Here is a 16,089-nt window from a genome sequence, read left to right on the forward strand (position 1 = left end):
CAGGGTAATCGAAACTTTCAAAGGATAAAAAGATTGACAATGTTTTTTCGTGACGCACGCTATCTCTACTTTTAAGTGTTTTGGCAAATCCTGATTGTTTTGCATTTTCCTACTGATCTGTTGATGGCGCATCAGCCAAATTATCATGATCAATTTATGTGATGAAATGAAAGCCCCAAGGATTTTTTGAAAACAAAAATTGAACTTAGTCTAAGGAAATTAATCTCGTTGCTCGTTTTGAACAAATAACTAAGAAATTCAGGTAAAATTTCAAAGGGAAAGCGGCTTTCTTTTTTGCTAGCGACGGTCCCCATAATTTTTACTGCAAGATAACGATATGTCTGCACATATGGCATGAGCATTTTTGTGATAGAAAAGACGAGAAACTTAATGAAAACAACTTATTTTCCTTTGGTAAGATATCTCTTGAAAGGGCTATATCGGGTGAAATAATCATCAAAATGCACGGATGTGTTTTCTCGTCATTTTTAGGGTCCCCACATGGTGGCTTATGACTTAGGTAAAATTTCTAGCGCAAATGTAATTGTCATTTTCAAAATTTTGACCAAATAATGGGCTTGTTAGGTGGAGCTTTGCTAAGGAGAGCGATATCGTTTCGATGGAATCCTGACGCACAAAGAAAGCAATGGATTCAACTGGAAATAAAAATTGGCGGTAAATTATCAAATACACACGCAAAAAAAAATAAAAACAGTACAGACTGGCCCCAAAAAACAAATGCTCAAGACGGCGTAAGTTAACATGCTACGTTGATGGAATATATGTATGAATTTAGGAGATAAGATCTTGCTAGAAGCGGGTGCTCGTCAAATACACGGGGTAAAGTTATTGTGAAAATATAGCGCCATAGTTAATAAGTCCACACGTGCTCTGCAAACGAAATTTCCCGCACAATTCTGTAACAGAAGTACGATGGTTGAAGGCTGCTTTTTCTCCTATAAACTAAGTCGGTGCAATAAGTCAACGTTTACTGGCGGTAAGCAGGAGGGATGGAAGCTGTTAACTTTTTGACGTTAGTGTTATGTATCGAAACAACAAAACCTAATTAAGGGGAACCTGTTAAAGATAAGAAACATTAAACGGCACAAATTTATTTTTGTGTAGTCCCCATTTCTCTGGTCCTGGGGCAATGAGCAATTAAGGGTACCAAAGGTGATCGAAATGCGTCCACGGGTAAGAAAGATGAAAAAACTATTTTTTTTGTCTGAAAAACCGAGTGAAAAATGTTTTTTCGTGACGTGCGTTATCTCTACTTTTAAGTATTGTGACAAATCCAAATTTTTTGCATTTTTTAATGATCTTTTAACTTGTTTATCTGTATAGTCCCCATTTCTCCGGTCCTGGGGCAATGAACAATTAAGAGGACCTAAGGTGATCGAAATTTGTCAATGGATAAGAAACTATTTTAAGGTAAGCTATAAGTTGCTATGTTCTTTAACTTTTATTTTTCTGCTCTACATTGTCCCTACCGGATAATCTTTGGTGAACAACGGAGCAAATTTTAACTTGGTCCCCACATTGTCCGAAGACAATATTTTAGTCGTGCAGTGTAACTGATTGCTGTGATTATCATGATCAATTTATGTGATGAAATGAAAGCACCAAGCCTTTCCCACGGGAAGAATTGAACCTAGTTTGAGGGAATTTATTTAGCTGGTCGTTTCGAATTGAACGGTTGACTAAGAAATTAGGGTAAAATTGCGAAGAGAAAGCGGCTTTCTTTTTTTCTTGCGACGGTCCCCATAATTTTTCACTACATGATAACAAAATGTCTGCACATGAGGCATGAGCAGTTTGGTGATAGGACAGAAACTTAATAAGAACAACTTAATGTTTCTTTGGGTCAGATATTTATCGGAAGAGGCTATGTCCGGTGAAATAATGAACAAAATGCTCGGTGGACAAAGGCTGCTTATGCTGTCTACTAAGTCAGTGCAATGAGTAAACGTTTACTGGCGGGTAGCAGAGGGATACAAGTTGTTAACGTTTTGACTTTAGTGTAATGTATCGAAAAACAAAAACCCTAATTAAGGGGACCCACGGAGTGGTGAGTGAATCTGTTCAAGATAGGAAACATTAGACGGCATAAATTTATTTTTTTGTAGTTCCCATTGCTCCGGTCTTGGGGCAACGAACAATTTAGGGGACCAAAGGTGATCGAAATTTGTCAAAGGATAAGAAAGATGAAAAGACTATTTTTTGTCTAAAGAACCGAGTGAAAATGTTTTTTCGTGACATGCGTTATCTCTACTTCTAAGTGTTGTGATAAATCCAAATGTTTTGCATTTTTTTACTGATCTGTTAATGAAACATAAGCAACTGCCAGTATGATAAGCATAGCAAGTTCCATGAGACTTCAGTTGCATCTGGAGTATAAGCGGAGCCAAAATGTAACTATTTTAAAGGTAAGCTATAAGTCATCGTTATGTTCTTCACCTTTCACTTTTCTGTTCTGTTCTGTTGGGTGACATCGCACCAAACTTTTAACATGGTCCTCACATTGTCCAAAGACATAATTCTCAGTCGTGCAGTGTTACTGATTGCCGCGATTATCATGATTAATTTATGTGTTGAAGTGAAAGTACAGAGCCTTTTGAACGGAAAAATTGAACTTAGTCTAAAGGATTTAATCTAGTCGCTCGTTTCGATCAGTCGATTTAGAAATTCAGATAAAATTGCGAAGAGAGGGCACCTTTTTTCCTTGCGAAGGTCCCCTTAAAATCTGGTGCATGATGGTGACATGTCTGTACATAAGGCGTGAGCAGTTTAACGATAGAAAAGGGCAGAAGCTTAATGAGAACAATTTATTGTTTCTTTTGGTAAGATGTCTATTGAAAGAGGCTATGTCGACTCATAAAATCGGGTGAAATGATAATTAAAATGCACGGATGTGTTTTCTCGTCATTTAGAGGTCCCCACATGGTGGGTTATATCCATGGCAAAATATTTAATTGCGAAAATAATATGACCAAATAGACTTGACGATGTTTCCAAACCATGGACTTGAGAGGTAAAACTTCGCTGAGGGGAGCGAAGAAAGTTCCATGAAATTGTGTGGCAGAAAGACAGCAACAGATTCGACATTAAAAATTGGCGGGTAATAATTAATAACACGCGCAAAAAAATAAAACAGTGCAAAGTGGCTCAAGAACACAAAATTGCTCAAGACGGCGTAAGTTAACATGCTTCGTTAATAGGATTTACGTATGAATTAAGGCGATGAAATCTTGCTGGAAACTGGTGCTAATCAAATACAAGGGGTAACTTTTTTCGTAGAGATACAGCGCCATAGTAAGAGTCCCCATGTGCTCTGCAAACACAATTTCCCGCGCAATCCTGTAATCTATTACTGTGCTGATCAGTTTATGTGATGAAGTACAACTGCATATCGAGCCTTTTAATGGAGAAACCTGGACGTTATTTATCAGAACTTACTTTAAAAATAATTTACCGTGTTGGATTTTAGCTGAAAATCTACTTCAAATTCGAGGGAATTTTTAAAAAAAAAAAAACGGAATTTTTTTTCTTGTGCGGGAATGGCCATATTATTTAGTACGAGTTCATAACATGTTTGCGTGGTCTTTAGTTGCTAATATTCTCTGTGCGGCAATATGACCCTCAAGATAATTTTTTGCGATGATAGCGACCTAAGGTGCCCACACGGTCTGTACACAAAATCGTTTGGCATGCTGTTACTGGTTGTTCGTTGTTGTTATTGTCATGATGAAATTATAGGATAAATTTGAAGCTATCGAATTCTTTTTTTTTAAACAATGAACTTAATTTAACAGAATTTGCCGTACAGAAAGTCACTTAGTCGGTCGAGTAAGAAATTTGGGTAAAATTGAGACGAAAAGACGGATTTATCTTTTTGAGAAGGTCCCCGTTCTTAATCACCGATCACTCGGCAAAAAGTGTAAATACGATGATCACAATGTTTACCAAATATAAATTTAAGGGTTAAAACTTTGCTAAGGAGAGCGAGAGCATTTCGATGGAATCGTGTGGTGGAAAGTGACCGAGAAATTTGACAGGGAATAAATTGGCGGGAAATTAATGAGAGGCCAAAAATTGATTTGTACAAATCGGCCCAAGGACGCAAAATTTCTCAAGACGGCGTAAGTAAAACGTTCCTTTGATGTGATTTATTTGTGAATTAAGGTAATGAAGCCTTGCTGGAAAACGGGCGCCAATCGGGGTAATCTTTTTGTGGATATAGCGCCATGGTCATTCACAGAGTCCCTTCATAATCTAAAAATAAAATTACCCGCGTTATCTTATCACCTTTTACTATGATTATGAATTTATGCGATGAAGTGCAGCTTTGTAGAACACTGAAGTTTATTTAAAAAAGTTGTCTGTTCGAGTGAAAAAAAGGGCTCAAACAACTTGCCATCTTTTAGGAAAAGCAAAGGAACGGTAAATTCATTGGACAAATGTTTTAATTGGAAAAATTTACAAAATGTACGTGAATAGGGCGTTTGTTGTCTTTTGCCCGGCCCGCGAGAAAGGGAAGGTCAGAATCATACGGATCACAGTGGAGATTTTGTCACTACCGGGAAAGATTCATGAAAATGTTGCAACATTTTCATATATGATTTTAAAGTTGGCGTAAGCCCGTTTTTGGAGATTTTTGGAGGAAAAGGGCGGCCTTTTCAGATTTAAGATATCAAAAGAATGCGTCCTTCGGAATACTCCACAGCTTAAAAAATGGTATAAATTTATTGATCTTAAAAATTTTGTGGTTATGTATTTTTTATCAGTTTATTAATTTATTTGGTAGCAGTCCTTTACAACAAAGAATGACCGAGGGAGGTAAATCGGTTAGCCTCATGCTGGCTATAGCTACAACCCTGTTTTGTCAGACTCTCAGATCCCCAACTGAAGGCAATTCAATGTACTTTACAGCTACCCCACATATAGGTGACATGGAACTGCAACAAAACTCCTTCTTCCTCTTAGTCCAAGATCATTAGACTACAATCCCTTTCAGACTCTATTTTATGCTAAACTTCCTCGTACATCTTATTGTGTTCAGGGAAAAACTGTTCGACTAAAATCGTAGCCAAAGGTAATATGTGCGACACAGATAGAGCAAACAAAAGAGAACAATACCAAAAAAACAATATTATTAGAATGGTTTAGACGAAGAGGGTCAGCTTTAGAAAATTGGAACGCTTTGGAAATTACTAATAGACCATGGAAAGGCAATTACATTACTTTTCTTGCGAGCTTAAAAAATAGGCAGTCTAACCTTGCATGAGGCCACTGATATAGTATGACTTTTATAGCATTGAAGAAAACTAGGGGTTGTATCATGATGCTAAAAGGTAGTGTTGCAGAAAATTTCCATTCACATGTAAAACAGTAAACTGCCGTAACCCACGTATCTACGAGTACCCTTTTTGTGGAGAGAAAGATGATTTGCGAATATAGTGATTGACTGACATTCAGGCAATAACTAAATGGTAACAAATAATCATAATAAAGATAATAATAATGGTAAATTTATAGGGGCTAGCTCGAGAACCTAACTCTTCTATCTCTAACCCTTTAACTCCCAGAAGTGATCAACATGAAATTTCTCCCGATAATGTCCTTATATTATCTTGCAAACAGCTAATGAGAATATTCAAACTTATCAGGTAGAAGTTGTTGTCCTGATCTAACACCAAATTCTCACAACTAATTTGTAAGGATATGTGTAGCAGCTAGAAAGGAGAATTACCAATCAGATCTTGGGAGTTAAGGGGTTAAGGCTAAGAGTGATTAACTCATTTACAGCTACTCACTCATTTCGATAATATATGTGGCTTTGCCTCCCACAGGAGGAAGTAGCCACAAAAAGGGAAGCAAAATGATCAACGGATTTGGTATAATTTTGTTTTAAGGGTGAGGTGTGTTCCAACAGAGAAGTTTTCAAAGGGTGATCTCCCTCTTCAATATAAAGGGAAACTTGTCTCAGAGGATGAAGGTTATCAAAGAGAAGATTTGCATGTGGAAGAAGTAAGAAGCTTTCTCTTCTTTTTTAAGGATGGATTCAAGTGTTTACGGTAAGTTATTTTAATTACAATACAGTAAAACATCACTAACCGTAAGCGCCAAGTTAAACAAAAAAGATTTTAAGGTAGTGGGGGAGGCTGTCCTAAGACTACTGTACACAAATCGACCTGAATGAATTCAAAATAGGCTTCATGAGATTGTTAATCACTGATACTGAAATACATACTATTTTGTGTGTAATGTGCTTCATGATTTGTCATCATTTGCATATTACTCCAAGTGAAATAAAATTACCATCAAAATATATGGTACTTTTTTGCACTTTTTTGGCTTTATCATGAGTTGCATTTAAGTTTCATTGTAAATAAAGTAGTTGTGTAATTTTAGATGGGCTTGGTCTGCGCCACACAACCGAAGGAAGAACTGAAACTAAGTCATCAAACCTTACACTACACTTTTACAAGGAACAAATTGAGATTGCTTTTTTCCAATTATGACTTTGATTTTTGTGGATTTTCTAGCCTTGATGCAACATTCTCTGCTGGACTTGGAAGACTAAAGAACGATAATCCAATAAATAAAGCAAATGAGAAAGATTAAAGGTGAAGACAAAGTGTGCCTTGCCCTTTGTGGACTTCGGAACGGTGAAGGTCTACACTGTGACCATGAAGTTAGAGATCTTCCCAGGCGACAGCTAAAAGGTATTGCAACCTAACCATTAATTACCTGTTTTGGGAGACTTGTTTCATACTTAACAGAACTGCAGCAACTCTTTTCTTTGCTTGTGTTTCAGTGTAATGGACCCCATAAGCTATCAGGGTGTTTGCCCCATCTCTTCTAATGATCATTTTGTTTTTTTTTCTTGTTTTGTTTTGTTTTGTGTTTTTAGGGGAACATTCATAGCCCTTAGGATAAAAAATTATAACATTTAATTCTCCATTCCAGAATTAGATTTACTCTTAATCTCTCTTAACATGAATATTGCAAATACCATACAATCTGTCTAGATATCATGACAACTCATACCGTCCTTGGTCAAAACAATCTAAAAATTATTTTTTAATAATACTTCAAATGATGGCTCCAATTATTCATTCCTGGTTTCACACAAATTAGCAAAACTCTACACATTTCTTTTTCTTAACCACTTAGGTAACGAGAGCAAGGCAGATGGACTAAAGAATGGGACAGTAAGGTGCAACACAAAAAAGAAGAAAATATGAACAAGGGCAACAGCAGTCCTGACAATGATGAAAGTTTCTACATGGATGTAACAACAAATTCTGAAGAGATTTACTCCCTGAATCAGATCAATAACTGTCTATTTGCAGACTCCTTGGAAACTGGTATGTACATACACACACCCTCTATTATATAAACTGAAGATGTCCCTTACACTCTAAACCAATCAGTTCTTAGGGCCCTTTGGAAAATGAAAGAAATTTTTTGCTGTTACAGAAGTAGTTTTCCAATATTAAATCCCCACTGAGTTTTTTGCAAGTGGCTTTTGCCATTTCAAATGTCTTCATAAATATCATTATACATTCTCTTCCAACGTCAAAGGTAAGTTGCAACCAAACAAAAGCCTTAAAAATCATAAAAACAATGAACTATTACTACCACGGCTAAAAGTAAAACAATGGTGTAAGAAAAGTGCAAGAAAAGGGGAGGAGTAAAAGTGAAAGGTGTAAGACTGCTTTTGTGCATAACCAAACTGCGGAAGCTTATGATTTGCATCTGAAAGAACAGTATCTATAAATGGTGTTTTGGACAGTTTTCGCTCTTCAGACCCTCAAAGTGACTAAAAGAAACGGTTTGAATAGCTTCGAAAGACATTCTCAGACAAAACTCCCGTAACTAATGCGTCAAAAGATGGTGGTTTTGAAATAGAAGAGTTAAAGTTATTAAATGAAGTTTGGCTCTACTAAGAAATAATGATTATCATATATTCAAACTAAGTATCACAAAACAAGAGAAAGACTGTTACATTCCTTTTTCTTAACCATGTAGTTAATGAAGGTAAGATGCCAGTAAAAGATGGCAAAATTGAGAGTAAGGTGCAACGCAACAAAGAACAAAATATGAACGAGAGCAACAACATGGCTGATGTTGATGAACAATTCCGGATAAATATCAAAACAACTAAGGATGTTTACTCCATGAATCAGAATAACTAAATATCTGCAAACTCCTTGCAGCAATGTCACGAGTGGAAACTTGGGTTGTATGATAAGGAATGCTGGGTAAACGATGAACCGAATTACAAAGCAATCGAATAATTAGAATCTCTGCCTTTCAATTTGGCTTAATTTAAAGGTAGTCACTAAATTTATATTGATAGCCACATATAAAGCAATTACCTGACATATTTTGAAGGAAAAGGAACTTGTTATGCTGAAATAAGCGACCACTTGCCACACGGGGGTATCAGAGAGTAATCATTTTACGAAATGGCATTGTAAGGGAGATACAAACTGGAAAGAAACATCAAACTAGTACAATAACACAATTAGTGATCAATCTTAAACTAATCAGATTTATTTTATTGACTGGTTGGATTGTTTTAATTTGGAGTGATTTTTGTCTGATCATCGGTATGATCATCTCTTAATCTGGCCATTCAGTTCCACAGTAGTTGTCCTTGCTAAACAAACGTTGCCCATTTTGTATAACTGCTTCAGTCAAATTTCCATAGACAGGTCATGTTCTACTCTCACTTACTTACACTTTTGTATACTGAACTGATCATGCTCCCTAATTTCAAAGAATTTCTGTAAGGGGGGGTTTCCAAATCCTTTTTCGGGCTGAGTTCTTCAAACATTCCCTCAAACATTTTTTCGATCAACGCACTGTTAAGGAACTTAGCTCTGAAACACTACTCCGTCTGGCCGAACTAGTACTCACACTCAATTGCTTTTCATTCGGTGGTAACTACTACAAACAAACTAATGGCGTGGCCATGGGTACTAAAATGGGACCCAGCTACGCCAATCTTTTTGTAGGTTTTATCGAACATCAATTTTTTAGCCAATACCACGGCCCAAAACCTCAACTCTACGGCCGCTATATTGACGATTGCATCGGCGCTACCTCCTCTACCAAAGAGGAGCTCACTCAATTTATAACCGCCGTCAATTCCTTTCATCCGGCCCTTAAATATACCTGGGAAATTTCCGACACTTCTTTGGCTTTTCTAGACATCAAAATTTCAATTGAAGGCAACGGCTTATGTACTAGTGTTTACTACAAACCTACAGATTCACATAGTTACTTGTTGTATACATCCTCACATCCATCACACGTCAAGAACTCCATACCTTTTTCACAGTTTCTCAGACTTCGTCGTTTATGTACTGACGACTCTGATTTTTCCGAAAAATCAGAGGCAATGTGCCAGTTTTTCGATAAACGCGGCTATCCTGTTTCTGTCGTTCAAGCGGGCTACCACCGTGCCCAACAAATCGATCGACAGGCAGCACTACAAACGGCCGAGAAGGAGAACACGGACCGCATTCCATTTACTCTTACATTTCACCCTCACAACCACGCAGTTAAATCTATCATTCTTAAAAATTTAAATTACTCCAAAACGATTCAGAGACTGGCACTATCTTTTCGCAACCCCCACTTATTTCATTCAAACGTGATAAAAACATAGGCAACTTTTTAGTCAGGAGTTCATTTCATACCAATGACCAATCTGGAACTTTTAAATGCGCTCGCTCACGATGCAAAACTTGTCCTTTCATTCATAACGTAGAGAAAATATCGGGACCCAAAAGATCCATTAAGATCATTGATCACTTTACGTGTACCTCCGCCAATGTTATTTACTGCATAACTTGCACTTATTGCAATAAGTTATACATCGGCGAGACAGGAAGACGACTGGGTGACCGATTCCGAGAACACCTTCGCGATGTGGAAAGAAATGACAAGGACGCATCCAAACCCAAACCAGTCGCTAGACACTTTAATCTTCCTTATCATTCTAAACAGCATATGGCAGTTTGCGGCCTTTCCTTACATCTAGGCAGTTCGGAAAGCCGTAAAACACTAGAACAAAAATTTATATTTGAAATCGGCACCCTTAATCCCCACGGAATCAACGAGCGCTTTTCATTCAACTAATTTATTCCTGTTTTCTCGTCACTAATTCCCACCAATGGCGTAGCTCCACTTTCTACATATAAACCACACACAACCCACAATTCCTCTAATCGCTCTGACGAAGGGCTAACGCTCGAAACGTCAGCTTTTTACCCTTTACGGTGGCTAATTTACGTTTTCAACCCAGTTGTTAACACTAAATTACCTGCTATACTCTCCCACCGACGCAGCACCACAGTTTCTTTAGAAACTTATCCCTGAGTTCTTCAAAGCCAGGTTTAGATAATCCAGGCTAAGTGTGAAATCTGGTTCCAGATCTGAAAGCTTTAAATGAAAATTCAATACAATTCTTTTTGTCTCCAATTTAAAAATTGGATGCTATGAAAAGAAAAGAGAAGGTTATCCAAAAAAGGCTTTTGAAAGAAAGAATAAAGAAGCTTGGATAAAAATTTGACCCTGGGTTAATGCTTATTGGCCTTTGAACAACTGGGCCCAGGAATCTCTCATCAACTTCTTTTTTCCCACTGGGGCATATATATTTATAATGCTTTCCTAGCTTAGAAGTTTCAAATTATAGTAATTAAGCTTTTTTTTTATTTGTTCCAGTCTCGCCATAAACAAGACTTTCAGCATAACTCACTATTTTTCCTCTTGAATTCAAAGGGGAAAGAAATCTACATCTCCAGTTCCTTCTTCTTACAACGGTGGAATAATGCATCACAGAAAAATGCACCTGAAAAAGTCCTTCATTCTGTGTCAGGTAATAATGATTATTATGATAATAATACTTTTAAACATGCTTATAACATAGCATGCTCGCCCTATCTTAGTCCAAATCTTATTTAAGTCGTATTTTTATCTCTAACTTCAACAAAGTCTCCAGTTATCAAGGAAAATGTCAAGAAAATTCTGGAATTGAGCTTCTTTAAGGCACTCAAACTGACTGACCAAAAACATTGCCTGACAACAACAATGAAACCAGGAAGGGTATATACTTCATATAAGTAAGCCCATTACTTGGTGATAAATTACTACAACAACATTTTCAAATGTTCCTAGAACGTTGTAGTGAAAGGTTTATCAATCCTTCTTGTTTTTGTAGGAAACCCGCAACCTTTCAAAAACCCCCAAAGTGAGCAAGCTTCTTCTTACAGTCGGTCAAGGTGAAAAAAGAAAGTTCACAAGGAAAACACTGGCGGAAAATGACTGAAATGGTGAGTACAAGATTGTAGGTGGTTTCAATTTCATAACTTATTTCTCTTGTTCTTCTGTCTATATTGTTCTTGAGAGCCATAAACTACACATTTTTTTGTTCTTCACAAACACGTTTAAGGTGCTAACTATGTTAAAAAAGAGAGAGGAAAGATCGGTCACTTACCAAGTTGAACTACACTAGGAAGCGATCCTAGACCGTTTCATGCTTAGCTGCCAACTTCGTCCCAGGGTACATCGGTCACTTTTTCAAAATGGCGGCCACGCGTTCGTAGATTCCCGTGCATAAGGGGATATGCATGCTAAAACAATTACTTATGGGGACTACCAGCCATACTTATGGGGACATCCTAAAACAACTAGTTATGGGAATTACTTGCCATTCTTAAAGAGCTTATGACACGAATTTTTTTGCGTAAATATTTAGCTTATCATATGTACAAACCAATTCCGATTGAAGAATAGTCCCAGACTTAAAACTCGGTTTTTCCGGGCCCTAAAGTGCTTTTGTCTTAAAAGTGTCCCGTGGACTGTTAACGAATTAGCGGCTGATGACGTAGAAAACTGTGAAAACTCTCAGTCGACACCAAAATACCTTTCACATCTTGCAATTTTTATAAGTCAGCGCTGAAATAATTTTGAAATAACGACCGATAGCGATGTCTACCTACCTTAAGTAAGCTCTACCGAGAGTTGTAATACATCGTACTCAAGTTATAAAGAAGAAATGAAAGTTGCGAGTACGGTTCAGCCCTAAGAAGGAGAACCGCGCTGCATCAAACGAAGATTTCTACGAAGACTGATAAAGGCAGTTTCCCGCTTGCGTTGTTTAGGTCAAGATTAGAACAAAAATTCCCGTTACTGAATGTCTAGTTTGCTGCGCTTGTGTTTTGTGGATAGCTCTGTTCGTTTCTGTTGCAATAACATTTTATTCCTTCGCACTACGTGCGACGTAGGTTCCCCTCGGTCAGTGCTCTAGTGTTTCGTTGCTGTAGAGAAATTCCCTTGGTAAACCAAAAGCTAACTTTTGAAGAAAGAATCAGTCGTATCACGAGGCACGATGATTTTCCACCGAGGAGTAATCGGCCAGTTCTACTGCAAGTTGCTCCTTCTCCCATAGATTGCAAAGGCAGAGGCTATGGTCACGGTCGTCGAGCCGGTCAAACCGAAAGGAAAACGAGTAAGTTTATAGTCATCCGATTCAAGTTAATCTCATATAGGCATTTTAATAGAAAAAAACCTTATTTAGTTTTAGTGCAGCATTGCCATATGACCCATTCCGCACAAAGGAAATAACTGACATTATAAATGAATATTTTGTACGCATCGACTTTCATACGGCACTTGAATTCGTTACCATCTAATTCAATAAAATTTGTGTTTCCTTATTTATATCGTTGCGGTGCTGTTATCCCAATGAAATTGCTAATATTGCTACTTTTGGTTTCTTGAGGGTAGGGGGGATTGATAGCTCATGAGATGGATTTTCGGAAACCTAGGTTAGGAGAATACACGGCCCCTTTAAGCTTGTTTTTATGCCAGTATCCGTCAGAGGTTGCGCACTGTTCACGCAACAGGATATCGGTCAGCTCAGGAAAGGGCTTTAACTTCATTACAGTTGATGTAAATCTTTTATCAAAATGCGATGGAAACTACAATTGGTATGATATTCATACGATAAGAAAAGCGCAAACGTAGTCATGTGGAAAGACAAAAATTGTGAGTACATCTCAAGCGCGTGAAATAAACATCAAGAAGGAGCTCACCACTTTTCATTTGCGAAATGTCAGCCGGAAAGAATGTTGAACAATCGTATATAGTGTGGAAACAGGGCCCTTAATCAGCATTCGTTTTAGCTGAATTCATCGGTTATCTTACCCTGATTTGTGGTATGTGTTCGTAACAGGCGTCTTCGAAGCCGGTACGGAGAATAAGGCCGACGACATTAAAGAGTAGAATCTCCTCGATGTCGACGATCGAAAGCGTCCATTTTGGCCATACAGCTACATCATTTAGAAAGTAGTGTATATAAATGCCCGGTTTATGTGTATTATTCTTGTAGCGAACATCATTTGGCGCTCCAGCCTCGCACTATGTTCGTCCTCTCTTTTATATTTCTCCTTTCTCCACCATAATTGCTTACGCGTCTTCACAGTTTTCTACGTCACAGCTAAACATGATCGTTTTGGCCACTCGCTTAATGGCGACACTTTTTGGCCGCCAAATCGTACTTTCAATACAAAAAAGAATTGGTCATGGAGAACTCGCTAAGCGCTATGGTTAATGATCTCCAATTTTAAATACAGCTATCAACCAGAAAATGCAAAATAAAAAATTTCAAAATTTCGTGTCATAGGCACTTTAAAGGGAAAAGCTCTACATAGCTACTAATGGGGACTACTTGCCGTACTTATGGTGACATGCTAACACGCAACTACTTATGGGGACTACTTGCCATTCTTGTGGCGACATGCTAATACACAGTTACTTACGGGGACTACTTGCAAAGAAATCAACCCTCCCCCCCCCCCCCCCCCCGAAAAACGCAGCAGTCATATGGACATGGAAAATGAGGACCGGGGAATGTCAAAGTCAAAGAGTAAGTAGAGAAAATGTTATAATTATAAGAGGAGTCAGTTTTAGCGTAAAGCTTACTTGTTATGCTCATTTTGATTTTCTTTACAGAGTAAGATGCCTATGTTTTATGTACAGAAGAAGAGAAGGAGGCAGTTTTTAAGCACCCTAGTTCATTTTTTCCCCACCCTTAATGACAACCCTTAATACCTTGCTAAAATTCAACCTCAATGGCTGCAAGGACAACAAAAAACAGTAATTCATGATAATTAAGGAGTTTTTGCTGTTTCCAAACATCTCCAATATTTTAAAAAAAACTTACCGTCACAGGTTGCGTGGGTACACTGTGATTCAACGACAAATAGAATATGTTAAATTCTACCATAAATTTTTGGATATAGGCCAATTCCAAAATACCCCCCACAGTGTAAGCCACCATCCTCCATTAAATTGGCTTTGTCAAGTGTAAAATGATATACACTGTAGTATTGACATCAAAACTTTTAAAAGTCTTAGAATCAATATGTTATCCACTTGTAATTCCAACTCAAAATTTTATAATTGGACAAAATTTAAAAATAAGCTTCCTTAAAAATAGGATTTTAGGTTGTGTCCAGAATTTTTACATTATTTCAACTTTCAGTCATTTATAATTATGGAGGTAGATTTCAGTATTACACAAACTAAGAGTGCTCTATGTAGCTCTTGATTGGAGTATTAAGATATAACCAATTGAAAGGGTTTGGCATCACATATTTAACTTTGTCAAACAATGACGTTATTGAGAAAACTAAACTTTTAGAATTGTATTTTAAAAGCAATGGTGCATTTAGTGCAACACTTGCTTTTAAAATACAAACAACTTAATGACCGGCATGCTGTTTAATACTTTGTGAAAAATCAGATTGACAAGAGAAAGCAGTTTCTTGCCCCTAAGTATAGCTAATAGAATCGTTCTGTTTTTGTTATCTCAAAGTATAAGTAATCCTGTGCAAGGTAACCTACTGTTTTGCCAAACTCTTCCAATCTCAGGGCTGTCACAAAGATCTCAAGTTTCTGGGTAACTACAGAACGAAGGCAGGAAATTAAGCAGCTAGGGATTTCCTTTTTGGTTCTATTTTTATTCTATCCTCTAGGCCAAAGTGGCCAGTGGTCAACTTCATAGTCGCTAAGGAAACTCCCTGGTCCCCTGCCCTTGATGACTACCCTGTTACCTTGCTAAAATTTCACCCCAAGAGCTGCAAGGACAACAAAATACAACTGAGATTATTAGTATATTCGTTATGATGTTGGACATAATTGCTAATATTATGATAGTTAAGGGGTGTTTTGCTTTGCATTTCCCAATATTTAAAAAAATTACTAATAGTCAAAGTTTGTGTGGGTCTCCTGATTCAAAGGCAAATAGTTTTTTCCAGTTGCCTCAATTTTCTTCAAAAGTAATAGAGCTCCCCTTTATTTTATCAATCATTTTAAAGGTCTATAGATTCTCATCACGTAATCACTGTTACCGATGGTGAGCCCTACCAAGACTTCTTATAAATACTCCTGCGCTTACATTTTTTAGTGAATTGTATATCCGCCAGAATCTAAGGCTCCTGCAAATGTTTGGGTTATACTGTTATAAAAAATACACCCTGAACATTTGGATATAAGCCTATATTAAAGTACCCAACCTCGATATAAGCTACCAATTCTCAAATTTATACATCCTGATAGTAAGCTCTGTAGACCTTACATACCCGGCCAATATTCTTAATATGACTAAACAGAATTTTTTTTTATCCATATCATTACTGTTTGGTTAAAGGGTGTAGTTTCAGCCAGTATTGCATTATAGGTTGTAACCACTGATCCGGCCTTGTGAGGTTATAAATATATACAATGCAGTATTGTTATATGTATTTTGCAAAATACAGAGGCAATTTGCCATCCATTTGTAGGCCTAACTAGATTTTAATTGGTCAATATCTTCTTTCCAACAGAAAGGTCCTATGAAATTATGAGCTAAGGGTTATATCCAGAATTTTTACGGTTTTTAAGTCTCTTACACTTGATCATCGAGGATTCCAGAGGTGGATTTTAGTATACACTAACTAAGAGTGCTTCATTTCGGGAGTATAAGCAAAAACAAGGAGAGAGTTTTGCATAATGATTTTAACAAAAAAA

General features: G+C 37.2%; 1 long non-coding RNA gene across 3 annotated transcripts; it reads left to right on the forward strand.

The window, feature by feature from the left end:
• The first annotated feature begins 1,345 nt into the window (after positions 1-1,345).
• Positions 1,346-14,188, forward strand: LOC136283413 (uncharacterized). Of its 3 annotated transcripts, none has more exons than XR_010718771.1 (7): positions 1,346-1,431; positions 5,913-6,074; positions 6,546-6,725; positions 7,177-7,370; positions 10,798-10,894; positions 11,237-11,348; positions 14,032-14,188. It is a non-coding gene; the product is annotated as an uncharacterized lncRNA (long non-coding RNA). The 3 variants fall into 3 exon arrangements; XR_010718772.1 differs by lacking the exons at positions 1,346-1,431; positions 14,032-14,188 and adding exons at positions 2,238-2,426; positions 12,303-12,623; XR_010718770.1 differs by lacking the exon at positions 1,346-1,431 and adding an exon at positions 2,242-2,426.
• The last annotated feature ends 1,901 nt before the right edge of the window (positions 14,189-16,089 follow it).

Source organism: Pocillopora verrucosa, chromosome 9 (genome assembly GCF_036669915.1).
Source record: "Pocillopora verrucosa isolate sample1 chromosome 9, ASM3666991v2, whole genome shotgun sequence".
Taxonomy (NCBI): Eukaryota; Metazoa; Cnidaria; class Anthozoa; order Scleractinia; family Pocilloporidae; genus Pocillopora; species Pocillopora verrucosa.